Genomic DNA, 21,146 nt, shown 5'->3' with positions numbered 1-21,146 from the left:
CCTGGAAAATGTTGTGACGACTGAGTAGATAAATGGCTGCTAACAGACAAGTAATTTCTCATCAAATAAATGATGTGAAATTTAGGTAAGTATGAAAGACTTTTTTTGATTCTTATTTTTTATTTAAGTTCCCTGGGTTTCAGTGAATTACTAGAGAAAAGAGTTTAAAAAGTCTCAGAACACGACAGCAAAAGAAAAATCTCCCATTTCCATTTTTGGACAAAGTTACACTTTTCTTCTTCCCTAGCTCCCTCCTGCACAGGGAGAAAAATGAATCCAAAATTTCTCAATTTTGTAAAGGTCCATGGAGAATTCCCTAGACTGGTTTATGCCACCCTATTGTCCAGTTGAAGGGAAAGGCTCATTGCAGGTGAAATACGCTAGAACCTCATTATAATACTGTCCTAAAAATGCACGCTCTAAAAGTTCTTCTTCGGAAGGTCCCTTTATGTCTTTGTTGAATATGGTAATAGAAGAAGCTACATTAAAAGTTTTATGTGTTTTTCCCCCATCTCCATTATATTCTGAATTTGGGCTTATGAGAGATAGGCTCCTGAATGCAGAGTACAGGAGGTAGAGTCAGCTTTACATCCGTGGTAGACCAGATGTCCCAACTAGTATTTTTTTTTTTTAATAAAGAATAAATTTGGCTTGCATGGTGCAGTTATTGTTTTTCATTAAGCAATAATTGAACATTTACATTCTCAATTATTACCCTTACATTATGGCTAAGGAGCCCTTCAAAAAATATCTCCTATAATGGAGAAATATTTCCCTCTGCCCATGTTTCTATCAAAGATGGGGAAATTAAAAGCAGGCTAAAAAAAAAGGCACATAATTCACTGAGAAGGGGAACTGTAAAACATTAATTCCTGACTTGCTTTTCTCATTACTGTCACTTGCCTGGTGCCTGTAGGCACTTAAGTCTTTGACCCCAGCAACAGACCTTGAGATGGCCCTTTCCCGATTCTCCTGGGAACCCCGTGATGCCCGGGCCTCAGTGTAGCGTGTGATTTCCCCCATCAAATTCGGCCAAGGGTAACTTCACGAGAGTGCACCTGTGAGCGGAGAAGCGCTCAGGGGTGAGGCTGTTGTGCAGAGCTGTCCACATGCTTCTGCCACGGTGCCCGTGTTTCAAGGTTCTGCTTCAGCCAAATGGCCGCTTGCTACACCTGGAGAGCCTTGCTGTACAGTCATAAACCCGGGTCCTGAAGGTCTGTTGTGACTGTGCCCTGGAGCTGCGTGCCCTTGGTCTGTCCTTGCCATCCAGACCCGCCATGGGTTGATACATAAATTCTCTTGGGTGAAAGCAAAACAGACTTTTTTAAAAAATGGAATGAATTGCATAGTAAATATATGGATGATGAGATACCAGGGCTTTCTAAAGGCCCCAGAAACTGTCTTCCAATAGAGGAGAAAATGGAAGCTCAGAGATGGCAGATGAAAGGATGCGCTTCTCAAGGTTGCCCAGCGGGCAAATTGTGGATTTTGGAGAGGAAGAGGGCAGGTGACTCCAAAGAAACCACAGGGCAAAGCTCACTGTACCAGTGGATTTGACACCAGTTTCCTCCAGGAATGTAGAGTAAGCCCTCACTTAGCACTGTCCCTAGGTGCTCGGAAATCACGCCTTTAAATAAAATGGCCTATTAGGAAAGCAGTTTACCATAGGCTGATTGATATGCACAAGAGTGAAGTTCCTACAGCATATTTCTGGTCACGAAAACACCGCCAAGCTCCTAAAGAAAGACCCAGGACACCTCCAATATTAACAATCGAAAGAAATGTCAGCTTCACATACATTTAAGAAAGATGAATGAAAACAAGTTAGATGATTATTTTCCGACCCGCTTGTCCTAGCCCAGGGTTGGGGGTGGGGGACTGGGGCCCTTCCACCCCAGGGCACACTCACACGTACCCTCACTCACTCCGAGGGGAACACCTCCGACACATCAGCTCCCCTCCTGTGCAGGTACTCGGGGCACAGGGTGGGGGTGGGGGGTTGGGGGGACCAGAGGCCAAGGAGAGCATCGACCCCACACAGCCTGTGGACCTGGCTGGGAATCGATTTTTTTCATCAATATTTTAACAAAACGATGTTATTCAAAGACTTGCTGTAGAGTCTATAGAGGTTTTTGGTGAATTCCAAGTGTGAGAGTTACTCTGGGTCTGTACCACACGCCAGGAAATCTGTCAAGAACTCTACTGCTAAGATCTAGGTGCCTTGGCAAAGGCAAGCACACTCTGCCATTAGCAAAGGAGTTGAGGCGACGACATTCCTTCAGGTTTGATGCTTTCAGTTTACCCAGCACTGAGTCAAGGAACAGTTATGGTTTCTTGCATGGGAGCTATGCTCATGTATTTATACATATAATGTATATTATATATAACATAGGTAACATATATAACATACAATACTTATTGCATTATATATATGCCACGAAGGAGCCCCAGAGCCCTGGGAACTCATACTCGACGTGCAGAACGGCACAGGGGGGCGGGCAGCTGCTGTGAAAAGACTTAGAAAAATCCTGCCCCTGGAAGACGGCAGAATGTGGTTAGAATTCTCAGGAAGGCAGCACCGGGCGGGCGCAGGTCACAAAGAGAGACCACGCCCTTTCCATGCGCGGGAGGCTCTGGAGGAAAGAGCCCCTGGGGATCAGCTTCTGGGATTGAGAAGGCTCGCTCGCTCCCCTGCAGTGGGGACAGCTAGCCTGCCCTTCCCATCCCAGTGACTCCCACGCTCCGACGCCACGCCGTCAGAGCCGTGGAGAAGGAGCAGAAGTTGCCAGCAGCCCCTCATCCCAGGACCAGGCTTCTGAGTTCCTTCAGCCAAGGGCAGGGCTCCGGGCAGGATGATTTGCATTTGCAAATGGGCTGTGCTGCCTCTGATTTATTTCACTGCCTCTTGAAGCTCTGCCCTTCATCTCCGGATGTGTCTTGTGTCTTATCTCCCGAGAGCCCGCGCGCTGCCCAAGTCGCCTGTTGGCTGGAACTTAATTAAGCCGTGTTTAAAGACCCGGAAGCCCTGCAGGCACCCAGCCACCTTATCTCCCAGTGCAGACATTCCCCTGGGAGCCCGGAGGGGAGGGGCCCGAGATGGAGTTTTGATTTGCAAAACAAATAATACAAAATAAGGCCTATTTTTAGTGTATTCCCTGGGGAGCCCAGGTCCTCTTGGGGAAAACCAGAACATTTTGGTGGCTGCAAGGAGCCTCACAAGGTTTTATGTCAAGGGGGCAGGGTGGGTGGAAGGAAAAGTGGGGGCTGGAGAGAGACCGGGCTGGTGGGCCTGGGCCAAGTTCATCCTGATTACCCAGATACCTCAGTGAGATGCGCTAATTGTTTCTCCAATGGGAGACGGAGGAAGAGAAAACAAAGGGGGCGATCCCAAGGACAGAAAATTCTACAAATGTCCCAAGTGCCCCAAAGGTGCGTGTCCGCTCACCTCAGCTGGTGCTATAGTGCTGAGCTGCCACAAGGTGGCAATGAGCAAGGACAGTTTGCTTGGATAAAAAGTGCTTTTGGTGCTCGATTTCATGCATTGGTTTTGGACTGAAGGAAGCAGGTCGACGGGGAGTTTGGCTGCGTTCACACAAGAATTTCATTTGCGCTCCCAATGCAAAGGCCAGAAAGGGTCTTCTCCCCTCGTCAGCATGAGATCGACGGAGTCCAGGCCGGGGTCCCCTCCAAGGGTCCACCGCCCGATTGAAGAGCATTGGGGTTCTGTGTGGGGGGCCCTCCCCCATCCCAGGCCGGCTTGGCCCCACCCAGCAGAGCCCCTGACGGTCTACCACTGAGCACCGGACCAGCTGGTGGCGAAGGTTTAGCTACAGCATCCTAGAGACTGTGACAGGTCTCTGCCAGGCCTTTGCGATGATCTCATAAAGGGGCAGCACCTTCATGGGCGCAGGGAGCTCCACAGGAGCGCAGAGTCCTGAGACACAGAGGTCTTGCTGGTTTCTCACGTGCCAGCCACGTGAGCTCTTGCGGATGGGAGTGATTTGTGTTCCGTGAGCATATCAGGCCTTTGGTAGGCCTGGCTGGATGAAGTGTCAAAATACGAGCATGTTGCTGCAGCAACGACCAAAATAAAGCCCTATCTTCTCGTATTCATACCACCCCTTGCAGTTGTGAAATTGCTTCTCACTCGCCATCTCTGGGATCTTCACAACTTGACGAGGCAGGCAGGGCCAGGAATCACCGAGACGCGGCCGGGCCGGCTGGTGGGGTGTCTCTGAGTGAGTTCCACAGACATGCCCCTTCCTCTGGGAGGGGGCAAAGCCTTCCGCTTGGCCCGGTCCCCTTGTGCAGAGCACAGCCCGCCCGGCCTCCCGTGGCAGCCCCGCATGCATCTCCGTCTGTTTAGGTGAAGAAATGAAGGCGCACACAGTCTGACTTGTCCAAGGTCACACCTCTGGTAGGGCTTTAGGTCACACACCAGTATTTCCTTTACCGTATATGTCTCTCTCCCTAACTCGCCTTCTAGCTTTACACCCACAAACAGCCCTTAAAAAAAAAGACACTTAATATGAGCATTCACCTTTTTTCTCTTATTCTCACCCAAGTATCTTCTTAGCTGAGTCAAATAAATGTCTTTATCAAGAACCAGCCTTACGGGATTTTGACTTACTAGGTAAAACACCACAACAGAATTAAGTTCTTTGAGATTGTCAAGGCTGCTGCTGCTGCAAACAATTAATTTGTGTTTAAATCCAAGCGTTCCTGGAAGAGAATGCTGTAATAAGTCCTGCTTCCCAAACTGTGCTCCTCGGGGCACCGTCTGGTCCTGTCAGGGGAGGGCCGTTTGAATGACCCGGAGCCTTGTGGGAACACAGACCGCTGGACCCCGCCCCCCATAGTATCTGACTCGGTGGGGTTGGGGAGGGGCCTGAGAATTTGCAAATTTGCATTTCTAACAAGTTCCCAGGTGAGGCTGCTGCTGCTGCGCCCAGGACCACCTGTAGCGGAAAGGAAGGTTCCGGAAGATGTAACAGGGGTTCAACATGGCTTCAGTGTTTTGCTTTTTAAAATACACTTTCAGGGCTCTCATGGAAGATAATTCCGAAGATGGTTTGAAACACCCCGTCACAAGCCATAAGAAGCCAACTTTGCCATCTGGGCTTAATTTATTAATTTCCTTGCAGCCATTTAAACAAACACTAATTAAGTGCTGAAAATGTGCCAGGGTCTGTTCAAGTCCCTGAGGGTTCTCACGCCTGGCCCCTGTTGTCCCGGGGCGCTCAGTCCACCAGGGGCGCTGAGAAGGAAACAGGCCGCTACAACCTGGCGGCTCAGCGGGTGCTGGGCGGCTGGGTGCTGGGTGCTGGGGGCTGGGGTCGGGGGGGGGGCGGTGGGTGAGCCAACAGCAGGCAAGAGGAAGGCCGTCTGAGCCACTCTTTGCCTCCGAGGCAGCGGACAGCTTTTATGCTGTTAGAGTTGTAGACCTGCGGCCCCTGCCTTTATCGGTGTGGGGGTCCGGGGGAGTCGCAGGCCGTGCAGGGGCGATGCAGAGGTCTGTGTGTTCCCTGGAAGGGCGGGCCAACAAGAAGTCCTTCCTGCTTCGGAGCGACCTCTCTCCCGTAGACAGGGTTCTTCCCTGCTGCCAGGAAGAAGTTGGGGTGTCTGGGGTGAGAGAGCAGGGGCAGGGCGTGTTCGTGGGACCAGTATGGAGAGTCCCAAAAGTTATGTGGTTTGCACTGTGGCCACTGAGACGTGAAACACAGGTCTGGCCATCGGGTGGCTGGGGAAGAAAAGACAATGATGACCCAGGCAGGCTTCATGAACGTGTGATCTGGGTGGACCCACTGTCCTCACACTCGGGGGATCCCCGAGCTTGGTTCCATGCTCTGCGGTGGCCGTCTCAAAAGTCTCAGTCATGTTTGAAAATGTTTAATGGCGTTTGAGCCTGCAGTTTCACTTTGCACATTGGGCCATGCCGGCGACGTAGCCGGTTCCGATGGTGACTGAGTCAGTCACCCACAAACTCTCCTTGAGCTCCTGCTACGTGCCACATGCTGGATGGGGCTGGGAGGTTCTCGATTTCTCAGGATGGGGCTCCTGCCTGAGGAGCCGTCTGCACACAGAAGACAGATGATGTGACTAGGAATTGACAAGTGAGTGCGCAAAGCAGGAGGAGAGCAGAACGTGCCCCACCTTTCGTGCCCGCGGAGACGGTTTCTCTCTGCCACACAAACCAGGGCTGTCGACAGAGAGCTCCGCATCCCCTGTCACAGCGACGGGGCACTGGAGCCCTCACCCCGGTAATTTATGGGGGCAGGTGGGGGGGTGGGGGCCCACCATGGAGAACATCACCTCGAGCTAAGTTTCACTGTCCCTCAGATAATGACATTAATCTGACACCATCACAGATTATTTTTAATTGAAATGCCAGCTTCCTACCCTGACCCTTGAATTGCACGGAGTCTTTCTTGCTTTTGGAATACGGCTCAACAAATAACACGACTCTAATTAGAGGACTGGAGGTGGGGCTCCACTCGGGACCACTCCACGCGACGGGTGACTTGCATGTCCTTCAAGACAGCGCCGCATGAAGAGGGCTCCCCAGACTCCTTGCACGCAGGTCGCCTGGGACGTGGGCTAAAACAACAGGTTTCTAAGCACCCCCACCCCCGACTGTGGAGTCTGCATTTGTGTTAAAACTTGCTCTTCAGCGAAGTCTTAGACAGGGGGAAGCGGGACAGGACAGAGTGGGGCAGCCAACGCCCGGCGTTTACTAAGAGAGTCATGCTAGGTGCCATCCTCTCCAGAATAATCCATGCTTCAGGGCCCTGTCGGGGGACGTCAGAGAGGACATGTCCCACCAGGAAGGAGGTGACAGTCTGCGTGTGGCAATAAGGGTCTCGCACAGACGCAGACCAGAGGAGGCAGAGCCGAGCTTCCTGACGCCGTGTTTGCCACGGGCAGGGGGCTTCTAACTAAAGCTCCCGGAATCTTTGGGGTTCACCCAGATCCCCGAGGGGCCTTCAGCAGACCCAAGAAGGGGTGGGAAAGGTGTGGACTCCCACCTGCCATGGGAACAGCTCCACTCACACCGGTTGTTTGGGGCTTCTGCGTAAGATCTCACCCGAAAGCGTGCCGTGAAACAGATGTTGTAGGATACGGACATTCTGGACACTCAACGGGGACAGGGACCAAAGCCAGCTTCAGGAACGGAAGAGGGAGTGGCAGGCCTGAGGCTCAGGCGGCCCCGGGGCCCGTCTCTGCTGGGCGGCCTCACCGCACCCCGGTGTCACCTGCATCGCATCCCGGTGAGCTTAGCACCTCAGTCCCCCTCCCCGCAGGGCCCTCAGCGTCTGCCGTTCCGGTTTGTTTCATTTTTCCCTCCGCGTGGGACACCCGCCCGGGTCCCACTGAGCTGGCCCTTCTCCTCCCTCAGACAGGCCTCCACGCTCTCCGTCCTGACCCTCGTTCCTACCCAACGCTGATTACACCTTTGCTTTCTCTGTGTGCTGCTCAGCGTCTGTGTCCTGAAGTGAAGGTCAGCCCCCTGAGGGCTCAGGGTCTTGGCTGCCCTGGCCCCTGCGGCGTCCCCAGCACCGGACAGCAGGCTGGCAAGGAGCGGGCTCTCTCCGATTAGCTGATGTGCGGACAGAGTTGGGGAAGCTGTGCATTCCAGGAGGAAGCCACAGACATCAGTGTGCCCCAAAGAGGATATGGGGCGCCACGGGGAGGGGTCAGCCTTCCCCGACTGAGTCCTCCTAACAAACAGGCACTGAGCACCCCGTCCAGGGCACCGGTGACTCAGCGGTGGCCACCCTGGACGAGCGGGCATGTCAGAGGGCGGACATAAAACAACAGACCTGAAAAGCAAGTGATGATGCCACTGGCTGGCAGGTGATCAGTAAAGTAAAAAAGGAAAGGAGGGTAAGGCAGGCGGAGTGAGAGCGGACGCGGTGGGAGGTGGGGTGGGCTCCAGCAGAAGGCCTGACGGAGGCCAGGGGCCACCCACGCAGCTGTCCAGGGGGCGCTTTCCACGCAGAAACCACACCCGTGGAAAGGGCCCAGAGCGGGGCTGAGGCTGGCATTTCCGAGGGGCAAACACAAGAGGTCGGCGTGGCTGGGACAGGGCGGGTGTGCGAGTCGGGGGACAGGGGAAGAGGCCAAAGACAGGGCAAGAGCCCAAGGGTGGGGCCGACTCACTAGGGCCCGGCGGGCCCGCACTGTGCAGCGGGGCAGCCACCGCCAGCCACACAGGACGGCTTAAGTGTAATCTAATTACAGCGAGAAAGGAATGGAGCAGCACTGACCACCTTCCGAGTGCTCAGCAGCCACGTGCGGCCTGCGGCTACCACGCTGGACATCACAGACATAGAGCCCTCCCTCCGTGCCGGCAGGTCCTGAGTGGACAGTGCGGCTGTGGGCCTGAGCTCCCACTCTGAGAGACAAGGGGGGCCGTGGAGGCTTTGAGCACAGGAGTGGTCGTTGGGCTTTTAGGTTGAGGAGAGAGTCTCAATGCGTAAGGCCCGGTGGCTCAGTTAGGAGGCTGTGCTCGTGGTCAAAGCAAGAGCCAGCGGTGGGGGTGCAGACCGGGGCGGTGGCAGAGGCGGCGGTGGGACGGGGTCAGGTCTCCATGCTTTGAATGCAGAGCCGACGGGACTTGCGGATGGTGTGGACGTGGGGCATGAACAACCGAAGGAAGGGGTCATGGACGCCTGCACAGCTCGGGGCGGGGGTCGGGGGGAGGCTGCGGTCTTCTGAGGTGGGGAGGCTGTGGGAGGGGCGGGCCGGGTGTACCGGGTTGGACTACTCACACCGGAACCGGGAGTGTAGCTGTGGATGTTCTGAGACCATGCCTATCACACAGGTGGGGACTGGGAGCGGGCAGTTGGGTGTCTGCACCTGGAGTCCGGGAGAAGGGCTGGCACTGGGTGTGTGCACTTGGCCGTGGGCAGACACCCTGTCCCCTCCTCTGCTTCTCCGTCCGGCGCACCAAGCACCCAGTCTATTGTCTATTGAACGTCCCGTCTCACTAAACGGTCGGCCCCCGAGCTCAGGAACGTTGGTTCGGTTCCGTTTGTTTGGAGGCGTCGCCGGCGCAGAAGACGGTGCCTGGCCCGCGTTACTGTCCGTGCGGAATAGACCGACACGGAGGGCGATGAAGGCCCAAGGCTGGGTGCGTTCGCTGAGGAAATAGAGACAGAAGATCTTCTCGCAGAGGGTGCAGGACCTGCCAGCACCGAGGGCTTCCGTGGGGCGGCAGCAGGCTCTAGAGGAGGCTGCCCCGCCGCGGAGAACGCTCCTGGGAGTCTCCTCGGCCACGGGGGGGATGCGGAGGGTGTGTAGCCAGCACATCGCAAACGCACCCTGACTATAATAATTTCTCATTCCTGGCATAAGGTTAAGAGACCACCTCACGCAGTGAACGCCAGGGAACTCAGGGTGGCTGGCAGAGCCCCACGTGACCAGCTCCCTGATACTTTCACGGCTCCTGTCTGACCTCCCAACTTGCCCTTCATGCTCCAACCACACCCTGGCACCTTGCAGCTTCTCGAACGCGCCAGGCCGCCTGCCCCAGGGCCTTTGCACTGGCTGTGTCCTCTGCCTAGAGGACTCGTGGCTTCCTCCCCCACCCCCTCGAGCATCTTTCCTGACACCCACGCTCCCTGTCCCCTCCTCTGCTTCTCCGTCCGGCGCACCAAGCACCCAGTCTATTGTCTATTGAACGTCCCGTCTCACTAAACGGTCGGCCCCCGAGCTCAGGAACGTTGGTTCGGTTCCGTTTGTTTGGAGGCGTCGCCGGCGCAGAAGACGGTGCCTGGCCCGCGTTACTGTCCGTGCGGAATAGACCGACACGGAGACGGAGCGTGCCTGCGGACTGGGGCTCCGGCCGTCCGAAGCGCCCACAAAGCGGTGACCGCAGACGGGGGGGCAGATGGCTGTGTTTCTCCACTTGTCCTCAGCCTCAGGGAAATAAAGCCTTTTCCAGTTCTCTCTCGGAGCTTAACCGGGGAAAACAGGGGGTGGGAGGGCAACAAAAAAGGAGCAAAATCTGCGATCAGAGCTAACCGGTTAGGTGTGCTACTCGCTCGCCTCGGACACGAGGAAAAGGGCGCAGGTCCTCCCCTCTCTGGCGAGGACAGCAGCGCCTCCTCTGCCTCCTCCTCCTCCTCTTTCTTCCTCATCTTCCTTTTGGCTGTCATTCAAACGCTGTCCCCTTGGCTTCTTTTAAGAAGCCGGGGCAGGACTGCGAGAGGGGAGGTACCGTGCTCCCTTTGAAGTCCGGTGCCGCCCTGTGCCACCCGCATGCACTGCAGCAGGAGACGCGTCCTGGCGCCTGGGGTCCATCTGATCGGGGCTGTCGGGCACGCGGCCACGGCCAGTCCTCCGGCACGTGGACTCTGACCGGGGGAGGCAGGAGAGGGGGACAGGAGAGGGGGTGTTTGACGGTGCTCCCTCCTTTTCTTCCTTTTAAAAAAATTACGGCAAATGGATCACGTTGGGAAAATTGGACCATCATTTTTCACAATGCCTCGTTCCTGACGGCCAAGGGCGCGGAGAGGGAGAGACAGAACACAGATGAGTTCTCTGTGTCCGGCATGAAGCACCGTTTCTCGTGGTGGTTGAAAAGGGCTCGCTGGCCCCGGCGAGGGCTAGAAAGGGAAGGGAGGCCCGTAAACATGCACATTGCTCTAGCTTTGTTCTGGAAATTATCCTCACGACTGTCACTGTGCTCGCGTCTCCGGCGTTGAGGAGCAGGAACAGACGGGTAGCAGGCCCGAGCCCCAGGCGGCGGGCGGTGGGCTGTGCGTGGGAGCCAGGACGCCTCTGACTGCTGGAGGAAGCCGTGCCCCGGTCGCAGGCTGACGGGGTTTTGTCTGGAGGCGACGCGGGGCTGTCTGACTCCCCGGGTCTCCACACGGGCTCTGCCTGGGACGCGTCAAGGGAACCTGAGTGGTTTCAGATGCAGCTTCACGGAGGAGGACAAGGACACATGTTTTTGGTCAAATTCCCCTGGAGGACAAAGGGTCTCGATCCAGGGTGGTCGAGGAGAAGAGATAAGGGTGAGGCAGAAAAACAGAACCAAAAAATAATGATAACAGAACCACATTAGAAACAGCCGAGCATGCCGGCGGTGTCTCCGCGCCCATGCTGGTTGAGAAACGGGCCCCAGATCAGACGGACCTGAGACCCTGCTCCTGGCGCTGGCTGGCTGTTCGCCTTCGGCAGGTGACTCGGCATCTGAGGGCCTTGGTTTTTCTCCCAGTAAAATGGGTGTAAGAGTAGCACCTGGCTCTTAAGCATTTAAGATTTAAAGAGTGTAAGATTTAAACATGAAAGGGTATCTAAGTTCCGGGTACAAAGAGCCACTAGCTGTCACCAGCACCACTGTCATCTAATCTGTGTTTTTGCTGTTGTTGTTGTCAGGTTTAGTGATCAGGGTAGAGTCGGGTTTGAGGTGAGGGTTTGTGTGTAAGTCCGGCAGTAAGGTCAGGTTCAGGGTCAGGTTATCAGCGAGGTCGGGTTAGGGTTAAGGTTCAGGTTAGAGCGAAAGTGAGAGCTGAGTTTACATCAGCGTCTATTAACCTTGGCTCCACCACCCTCTGCCTGAGAGACCCTCCACGGAGGGTCCGACCGTGTGTGTGTGTGTGTGTGTGTGTGTGTGTGTGTGTGTGTGTGAGGTCCCTCCTCTGCAAGGTGGAGCTCACAGCAGCGTCCGACTCGGATGGAAGGAGGCCATTCACGTCGAGGGTGCCACTCGGGGCTGTGGGTGGTCAGGCTCCACGCACACTGGATTCTGGAGAAAACCTGCACCTCCTTCAGGACGTTTCGATAAACCTCCTCCCAGGGCACAGGGGGCAGAGGTGGCTGAGAGACAGGGCTGGTGCAGAAGGTCCCATCCTCCCCCCAGCCAAGGTCAGGGGGTGGGGCAGCGGGGCCAGAACCCTGGTCTGGGTGCATCCTCAGGTCACGCCCGAGGCGCACCCTGCTCCGTGCGCTGAAACCCTCTCTCCTCCGGCCTTGTGTCCTAAACCCCCAGTGCACACCAGGGTTCCCCACAGAACTTCTACGTCCTGCTGTGCAGGGACCGGCTCAGCTACCTATAGTGACGCAGTCAGCGCCTGCTGGTGGCCCTGTGGCATTAGAACTGGTCTTGCCCGAGAGTACATAATCCCCCAGAAATGACACAATGAGGAGAAGTGGGGAAAGTTCTTCCCCCGAACCCCGAGGAAAATCTCCCTTTTTCATTCTCCACGAGAATCTCCAGCACTAGGTTACCAGACAGATGTGAAATATGTCGCCAGGTCACGGATGTCCTTGATCAGTGGAACTTCACTGTATCCGGGTCCCTCTGCCAAATGGATCCCCCGTCCCGGGCAGACGGTTCCGGCGGAGAACAGCCGAGAGTCAGTGCGCTTTCTCGAAGGGGCGCGCCCGCGGTGCAGCGAGGCCTCAGGGAGGAAGCAGCCGTCATGGCAGAGCCCGGTTTCCTTGGGAGCCTCTCACGGGGCACACCCTGCAGGCTGGTCCCGTGCCTGTCCCCCTGTGATCTGGCCAGAGGGGAGACAACCTGCCGGCCACGATCACAGGGGTGCAGGAGTGTCTCAAACACCACTCGGGTTCCTCCGGTTGGGGCGGGGTGGGGTGCAGAGGAGCTGACAGGGGGGTGAAGGGGGGGCCTGAGCAGCTGGCATTTCAGCTCCAGTGATGGAAGGGCTCCGTGTCCTTGCATCTCACCCCGTGAATCAATTACTGGACTATTTTTGACCTCAGGGCTGGGGGCGTTCTGTCATTTCGTGTTTATTTTTACTTCAAAGTGCTATGTATGGGCGCGTTTCCTTTTGCCCGCAAAATACAGCTCCCCTCTGAAATACCGATCCGCCGACACACCTCTCCTCTTCCTTGCCTTCGGCCTGCCCCCTGCTCCCGCCCTCACCTCTGCCGCCGAGCTGAGATCTGGAAGACAGCTCAGAGGGCGCTCTTCCCAGTGGATGCTCATTAAGGGCCACAAACAGCCATCACCCTAATGCATGTGGTGAGTCGGCTGAGCCGGGAGGAAGGACGGTGGTGAGATTGCAGGCCTGCGGACATTTGTCAGCCATTACAGGGATGGAGGGGCGGAGGGGGGGTGTGCACTGCAGCTTCCCTTCCTGACTCTCCCCCTCCTCCTGTTCCCCTCCCTCTAGGGCCACGGACACGAGAGGCTGGGGAGGGGTTTTCATGTGGGGCAGCTACAGTCTTTGATGGGTGGGCCGTGGGGGTGAGGGCAGCGCAGGTGAGCACACCTGGGGATGAGGACATCTGGCCCGAGCGTCCTTCTAAGACGAGCCCCTGTGAGGGCATCAGGGGACTGTGCACAAGTTCAGACACGAATTCTCAGCCAGGGAGGGGACAGGCAGTGTGGGAGGCCAGACAGGAAGCACAGAGAGAAGAATTAAACTGTACGAGATTGATCATAGCAGACTTATGCATGTGCCTCAAACTGGAAATAACCCGAATGACTGTGGCCAAGAGGACGGATGAATGAACCGGAGTGACTTCTGCCACAGGACGGAATGGAAATGGAGTCTGGTTGGGCTGCTGTCATAATAACATACCACAGCAAGAGACATTTTTTTTCTCACAGCTCTGGAGGCTCGAAGATGAAGGTCAAGTCCCAGATCAAGGGGCTGGACCATGGGGGTCCGATGAGGGCTCCACCCCGGACTTACAGGCAGCTGCCTTCCTGCTCAGCTCCCGCCGCCTTTCCCGTGTGCGTGGGCAGGGGGCGTCGGCGCCCTCTGGCGTCTCTTCTTATAAACTCACTCCTTCCACGGGTGGTCCCCCTCCCCTGACCTCATCTGACCCCAGTCACCCAAAGGCCCCATCCCCAAACACCTCACCCTGTGGCACTGGGGCTTCGACACGTGAATTCGGGGGAGACGCAACCATTCGGTCAACACTGAACTTTGGATAAAATGAACCACACGGGTGAACCTCGGAATATTCAGCTGAGTGAAACGAACCGGCTGCCAAAGAGTGTACGCCCTACAATTATTTTTAAGGGAGTTTCTAGAACAGGCAGAACTAAACTCTGAGGCGAGAAGGCAGAAGACAGCCTGGCGTTGGGGAAGGTGGGGGCTACTGACTGGGGGAGCCGTCCCACAGGTGCGAGCTCACGGGACTCCACGTGACGACCTGTGTCGGGAGAGCAAATGACATCTCTAAGGAAAACAGCACGAAACATCAACACATGGGGCTACAGGAGGAGCGTTGTGAGGTCTAAGGAAAACAAAGAGAAAGACTTTTGTCTCTGTGTGTGTGCGCACGCCCACCTATACGCACACACAGGTACGTGCAAGAAACTACACCCATCACAGCACCGCATCAAAGAGCTGAAGGACAAGGCACTTCGGCACTCGCCAGGAGCCCCGTCGTCACCTGTGCGCCGGGGACGGAAACCACGCAGGTGTTGCCGGGAGCAGACGAGGCCCCGGGGCTGGCTGCACCGAACCCGGGCTGGAAGCGTCGTGCCCTAAAACGCCATGGCCCATCGAGTCATGTCAGAGGGCCCCGCCCCCAGCCTTTCTTTTCTGTCTTGGCAGGGAAAAAAATTGCCATTCCCCACCGCTCCAGAACGGAACTGTGACTTGCGCTTCACAGCTCACGCAGTTGGTTTCGTGGACGTGGGGCCGGTTGGCAACGTTCTCGATGGTTATAAGGAAAAGCTGTCCCTCCCTCTGGGACGTTCAAGGGGGCGTTTATTTCGCTTCCCACCACCCTCCTCTGCCACTCGGCTCGTGAGGACACGCTGGGACTTGAGGGGGAGAGGTGTGCACGTTGGAAAGTCATGGGTTCCCGCGAGGTTCGGGGAGACCTCGCTCCTCACGCCGTCGTTTGGGCCCCGTTATCTGCCCGCGTCTTCCCCACCGACCCTCCAGACAGGGGCTTGGAGCGGCTCAGCGCTGAGTGACCGTGTGGCCCCTCAGCTTACTGCTTACGGGCGGTTTGGCCTCGGATAAGTTCACGAATCCAATGCCCTTCTCTGCCGGCTACTCGGAGACACGGTGCAGCACCACGGCCAGCGCCGGGCAGGGCCTGGAGGCCCAGAGCTGCTGCTGCTACAATTGACGCGCTCTCAACAGCATCGCCTGGCTCAGACGTGCTGGCCCCTCTTTGCAGACTCTGTTCTTTAACGGCTCGCTCCTCTGTCCACCCACCCATGTGTGTGTGTTTGTCCAGTCACTCCGTAGATATTTATTGGACATTTATAATTACAATTGTAATGATTTCTTCCCCGAAGAGAAGAAACGGTTTTCTGGCTCGGTGGCTGCAGAATCTGCCTGAGGTCGGGGGGGCCGGGGGGGGGGGCAGCGTGTCCAGATTGGGATTTCCCGAGAAGCGGGCATCTGAGCCGAGGTCTGAGGACAGGGAGGCGGAGCTTCCCATACACCCGCCCATTCCAGCCTTGGTCCAAAAAGTTCCTCAGTTGACAATGGGCTTTGCCCTCCTTTCCTCCGACCCCCAACCCTTCAAGTCCGAGCTCTAGTCCTGTCCTTTCCATGCATCCCTCCCCAATGGGACTGCCTGGGCTTGCACCCTGCTTTGGGCGTCTGCGGGGCTCAGAGTCTGTACCACACAACCCACAAGGGAACCGAGTGTCTCATCCTTTGTCTGAGTTGTGTGTCTCATCCTCCAGTTCAATGATGACCGCCCCCCCCCCCAGAGAGTGCCAGCCGTCCGGTCCACTCCTGTATCATCCCCACGATGTGGGATACCAGGAGGCTACAGAGAATTGCTTGCTGCCCGGACTTCCCACTGGACAGAGTGACATCATGGATGGAAGATGTCGGCCCCAGCTGTGCACAGAGGCTGTGCGGTGCACTTAAGACCTGGAGGACCAGATTGTTCTTCCACTAATGTGTGCTTTCTACAAACCTTCATTGCCTACCATGTGCGTTTATCAGGTGCTGCTCCAGTGCAGAGGATATGCCAATGAGCCAAAGCTCCCTGCTCTAGAAGAACTTCCCAACTAGTAGACTCAACACCTACACAATAAACATATATAAGTTAATCCCATAGTGGGTTAGAGAGTGATAAATGAAAAAGGGGGAAAAGGTTGGCCAAGGTAAAAGGTTTGGGAGGGCCTGGGGCAGAGAGGGTGGAGGCAGGAAGTGTTAGAATTTTGAATAGGAAAGTCACTGTAAGTTCCTTGATGTTTGCTGGGTGGTCACACAGGGGAGAGCACTGCAGACAGAGCGAGCCCGTGCAAAGGCTCTGAGGCCCAATAGGCTTGAGGAACAGCCGGGTGAGTGTGGCTGGAACTGAGTGAGCAGGAGAGTGATGCAGTGGGAGGTCAAGGAGCTGGGTGGGGGTGTCAGATCACGGGGGCCCTGTGGGCATTGCGAGGAACCTGGCTTTTACTCAGAGTGTAATGGGTTTATGTCTTCGCTCTGCTGCTCTGTTAGCTGTGAGAACCTGGGAGATGAGTTCGCCTCGCCAAGTCTATTTGACAGAAGTGATGATGTTGATGACGATAATGCTCACCTTATAGGTGGCTGGAGTGAGGGTCACGTGACAGGAAGCTCCCAGCCCCAGGACTGGTGCCCAGGAATTCCTCAGACACAAACGATTGTTTCCATTTGTTACCACAACGGTTGCCTCTCCATTAATTTCGGAAAGGGAAAGTTACTCTCTTTTAGCTAATATCTTTTGCTACTCAGAGTCAGTTGCTTCTGTTGTATCCCATCTAAGCCACTCCCAACCCTTTGGGAAAAGAGACCCCTCCCTCTTTTAGTTGATGTATAAATGGAGGCTCCAGAAAAGTGAAGGGGCTTGCTGAGGATCCCACAGCAGATTTGGGGTGGAGGCGGACTTCCAACTCAGGTCCGTCTGACTTCAGAGATTCACCACTTTCTGCTCAACCCGAATGAGAGCAAAAGGGAGCAGGTATAACTGGGTGTTTGAATGTTTCTGCCCTCAGCCCCTGGTGTGAACTGAGCACAGCGACCTGGGTGGGGGCCATGTGGGGCCCCTCCCTCGGAGACGCTGATGGGATGTCACAGGGCTCTTCTTAAGAGGGGACCATCCTCTCCATTCTGTTTGTGCCTTCAGATCCAATCGCCTAGCGCTTTGCTAATGGATCATAAAACTGTACGACTCGCAATGGGAGAGCAAAAGCCAACAGGAACCCCCAGGTATTGGCAAGAGACCTAAATCTTTACAGATACACTGAGACGGTCGTGGCTACCGCGTGGAAAGGAAAAGGGGTGAGCTGGCCTGGGCCCAGGAGCTGCGCCCTCGTCCGGAGGAAGAATGGCTGGCGTACAAATACAACACGTAAATACGAGCTTGGAGGCTTTGCAGGATTTAGAAAAGAGCCAGAGTTCAATGTAACGATTATTTGCGCCGAATTCTTGTTTGACCTAATTGAATGTTTCTCTTTCTTTCATGTCTTTGCACCTTCTTTATAACAAGACGTGGCAGGGACTCTCTTGAAAAAAATCACAGTTTCTAGGTCAAAGGGACATTTGAATATGGGGGGCAAGCCTTGCTTGGATGCTTAGGTAACTTATGCGTTCGCTCACTTGAAACCTTGGGCTGTTTTGAGCTTATTTATTCATCTAGACTTCCGAGCTAGCATCCTAAAGGGTCATTCGGGAATCAAGAGCAGAGAACGTGCTAACTTGGCCTCATTGAATGAGTTCATTCCTCCCGACAGTTTCTGATTCAGGTAAGTTATCACGTATGGCATTTAGACTTGGCCCAAACCGGAACCTGAGACTTACGAAGAACATGGCTACAACCGTGCCAGCACCCTCGTTCAAACCTGATTGATCACACGTCAAGGACGCCGGCCAAACGTTTATCGAATCCGTCGAGTATGGCCCTTGCCAACAGTCAGCTGGAAAGACATCCACCCTGAAGGTCTTGAGCTGTGGTCCACTGCAGTAGGATGCGTTCGGAAGGACACAGTCTGAAGTTCATTGACGAGAGATCCATTACGGATCTGAGCAGTAATGGGCGTTAACGAGGACTTAGGAACTGGAGTGCCACCGTGGGGTGAAGGAGCCCGTGTGATTTTGCTTTGCGATGAGGGTGGACTTGCTCGGTGAACCGCAAACGCACACCCAGCCGCATTCTCCCCAGGTCACAAACCTCCCGCAGCAGGGCCCACCAGTGCGACACGGACAGCACTTGGCACTCGTGCTGACAGTACTCATGCACACACAGCGCGCGTGTATATGGAAGGCTTTGCTCTTCGTTTTGTCTCTTTACAGTTGTTCAAAAGGCTGAGGGGGGTGGGACAGCCTTTGTGAAAATAATTACAATAGCGCTTCCTCTGTTCCCTAAATGTGTTGCGCACACTAAACACCTTAACAACACGGAGAGGCAGGAACGGTTACTTCCCCCATCCTACAGAGGAGGGAACTGAGGCAAAGAGAACTTAAGTGATTTGCCTGAGGAAGCCAGAGGGAGGGGTGGCTGACACCATGAGCCCCCAGTACATACTGTGGTCCCATTTCAAAGGTCCCTTTCCTAGGGGAGCATTTCCTGACCTTGCAGGCTGGGTCAGTTCTGCCTCAGGACACCCCCTCCCAGCCCTCATACAAGTTCACGACTCCGTGTTTATTTGTGGGGCTGTAGGGGAATGTCAGCCTCCCCCCCAAAAGTTTTGTGTTTTAACTTTCCACTTGCTCTGTGTTTGAGTTCTGTCATTTTAGGTGTTCTTCTTATAAAAGCACAGACTGCATAGATTTTTATTACAATTTGGTATTTTAATTCAAGCTTCTTTTTTATGGCCTCCAAGTCATGATTTTATGATTACTATTGTCATGGTATACAGTGGATGCTTGTTCATATTTAAATGTGCATTTTCCAGTTTCATCGGTTGGTGTAGCTTCTCACATCTCACTCCATCTTCCTGGATTTTTCATCTTTCTTTCTGAAGTTCACCTCTTCGCAGTCCTTTCTACAAGATTCCAGAATGTCGCATGCTTTAAATGTCTTAATTGTGCCCTCACATCGAACGATCATTTGTCTTTGTAGGCAATGTAACGATAGTCTCCCATTGTCTTCTGGATCCTAATAACCCTTTGAAAAAAAAAAGACTCTGTCTCTCTGTTCGATGTCCCCGCACTTTCCTCTCTGGATGCTTCAAAGCCTCGTCCCTGTATCCTGCTTCTCCAGGTTCACTACTGTGTATCTGGCTGTAGAATGATTCTTAGTTGCCCCGTCTAGAACGTGCTGTGCATTTCCAATGCATACATACACGCTGTATTGTTTCAGGGGGAAGCTGTAACGAATTACCACAATCTCGGTGACTTGTAACAAGTTCTCCTCCTCTCTAGTTCTGGAGGCCCGAGTCCCAAATCAGTGCCCTAGAACAGAGTGACCGGGCTGGCAAGGACATGCTCCCTCCAGAGGACTTGGAGACGCATGTGTCCCTGGTGCTCTCCAGTTTCCAGGGGCTGCTGGCATCCCTCGGTCACCGGCCCCATCACCCCAGGGGTCAAGGCCAGCCTCTTCCGACCCCTCTCTGCCCCACTTCCGGCGCCTTCTTCTCTGTGTCTATGCAGGGCATCGGCTTCCGCCTCCCTCCTACAGCGCCACTTGCAACTATATTTAGGGCCCCCCCTAAGAATGCAGAATCATCTTTCCGTCTCAAGATCCTTACCTTAATCTCACCGGCAAAGACTCTTTGTCCTATAAGGTAACATTTAAGCATTCTAGGGACCAGACCTGGATGTCACTGGGCAGCCATTACTCAGCCGACTCTACATGTCTATCATCTACATTCTGAAAATCCTCAGCCATAATAAATGTGAATGTTTCTTTTCCACGAATTCGTTCTATTCCCTAGTTCTGGATCTCCTACTATAAGCAAACTGAACTTCCATTTAATTTTTCTATTTCATTCCACCTTTCTCTCATGTCTTCCACTTTTTTACTTAATGCAATATATTCTGAGAAATGTACTCACGTCCACCTTCCAGTTTTTCACTTCTCTTTTCGTATCTGACTAATGTGCCGGCCAATGCCTCGTCTGAGGCACTTGGGGCAATTTTTATTTTTCTTTAGAGAGCCTACTGTTATTTAAAAAATCTGCCGTGTTATCCTCCTTCGACTATCATATTCTATTTTTAATAGCTTCTTCTACGCTTTAATTATTTCAGACACGCTTTGTAGTGTTTCAGATAGTTCTTTTATCTGAAGTTCCTAGAAGGAGTATCTAGTTCTTCGGTCTACTGTGATTTCTTCCTCGTGCATTTATGAGTTGGGACTGAACGCTCATCCTCGCGAGGGCTCCATCCATGGGGAACGTGTGTGACCCGGATTGGCGGTATGTCTTTCTCCGGACGTTTCGTGTTCGCTTCTTCTAGATTCCTTACGTTAGTTTCCCTTCTGAGCTGGGGGATTCTGGGAAGTAGAAATTTAAACCCCTAAACGTATGTGAGAGTAAATTCTTTATCTTAGTGTTCAGAGGATTATTTATTTTTTTTAACAGAACCTCGACCAAATAACACGAGTTCAGCTGCTGTCTCCCTGGGTGCACAGGTAGTTTCTCCCCACTTGGGCTCTCGTGGGGCGGGGGCCTTGGTTTCACGGGGAGGTTCTCGTGTCTCACTGCCCACCCCCCTTGAGTCTGAGACCTCAGTTTCTATACCTTTTTAGGCGCTAAAAACTCTAGCTCCTTTGTCCCTAAGATGGCTCTCTGCTTGCTTGCTTATTCACTCCCTTGAAACACTTTTACTTTCCTGGGAGCTCACCTGTGCTTCGGAAGTAATGTCTGCTACATTTTGTCGAGCGTTTCCCAGTGTTTGTGTGGGAGAATTGCCTCCTCACGTGCCATCCCCCAGCCATGCTGGTCGTTCCAACAGTTCCTGGACCCCATCACCATCTTCCTTGGATAAAGTCTCTGCGTCAAAAAAGTTCCCTCTGCCTGGACCACCTCCCTTGGCTGGCTCTTCTGCATCCTCCTTGGCTTAAATATCATCTCTTCTTCGAGGCCCTTGCGGACTTCCTTTTCGTAGAATGGCTTCATTACTCTCTGCCACACTCTCTCCGCTTCCCGCATGGAACTGATCGTGATCTATAATTGCCTCGATCACGTCTCCGTGCCCTTGTTCGTGGCCGCCACGCCTCCTAGGATAGACGACGCAGGAATCTCACCTGGCTCGGCCCACTGTGTCTCCAGCATGTACAAT

The 21,146-nt window shown here is 54.2% G+C and overlaps 1 protein-coding gene and 1 non-coding gene across 2 annotated transcripts in view; one reads left to right on the top strand and one right to left on the bottom strand.

Annotated features, from left to right (window-relative positions):
• KAZN (kazrin, periplakin interacting protein) overlaps nucleotides 1–21,146 on the bottom strand; it is an 826,597-nt gene that overhangs the window by 480,810 nt on the left and 324,641 nt on the right. The window lies entirely within an intron of this gene.
• Nucleotides 5,490–5,654, top strand: LOC123832383. The gene has a single exon (XR_006788041.1). It is a non-coding gene; the product is annotated as a small nucleolar RNA U85 (small nucleolar RNA).

Source organism: Phyllostomus hastatus, unplaced genomic scaffold, assembly GCF_019186645.2.
Source record: "Phyllostomus hastatus isolate PE091 unplaced genomic scaffold, TTU_PhHast_1.1 phas_scaffold_182, whole genome shotgun sequence".
NCBI classification, from domain to species: domain Eukaryota; kingdom Metazoa; phylum Chordata; class Mammalia; order Chiroptera; family Phyllostomidae; genus Phyllostomus; species Phyllostomus hastatus.
This window is presented reverse-complemented; position numbering and strand designations above follow the sequence as displayed.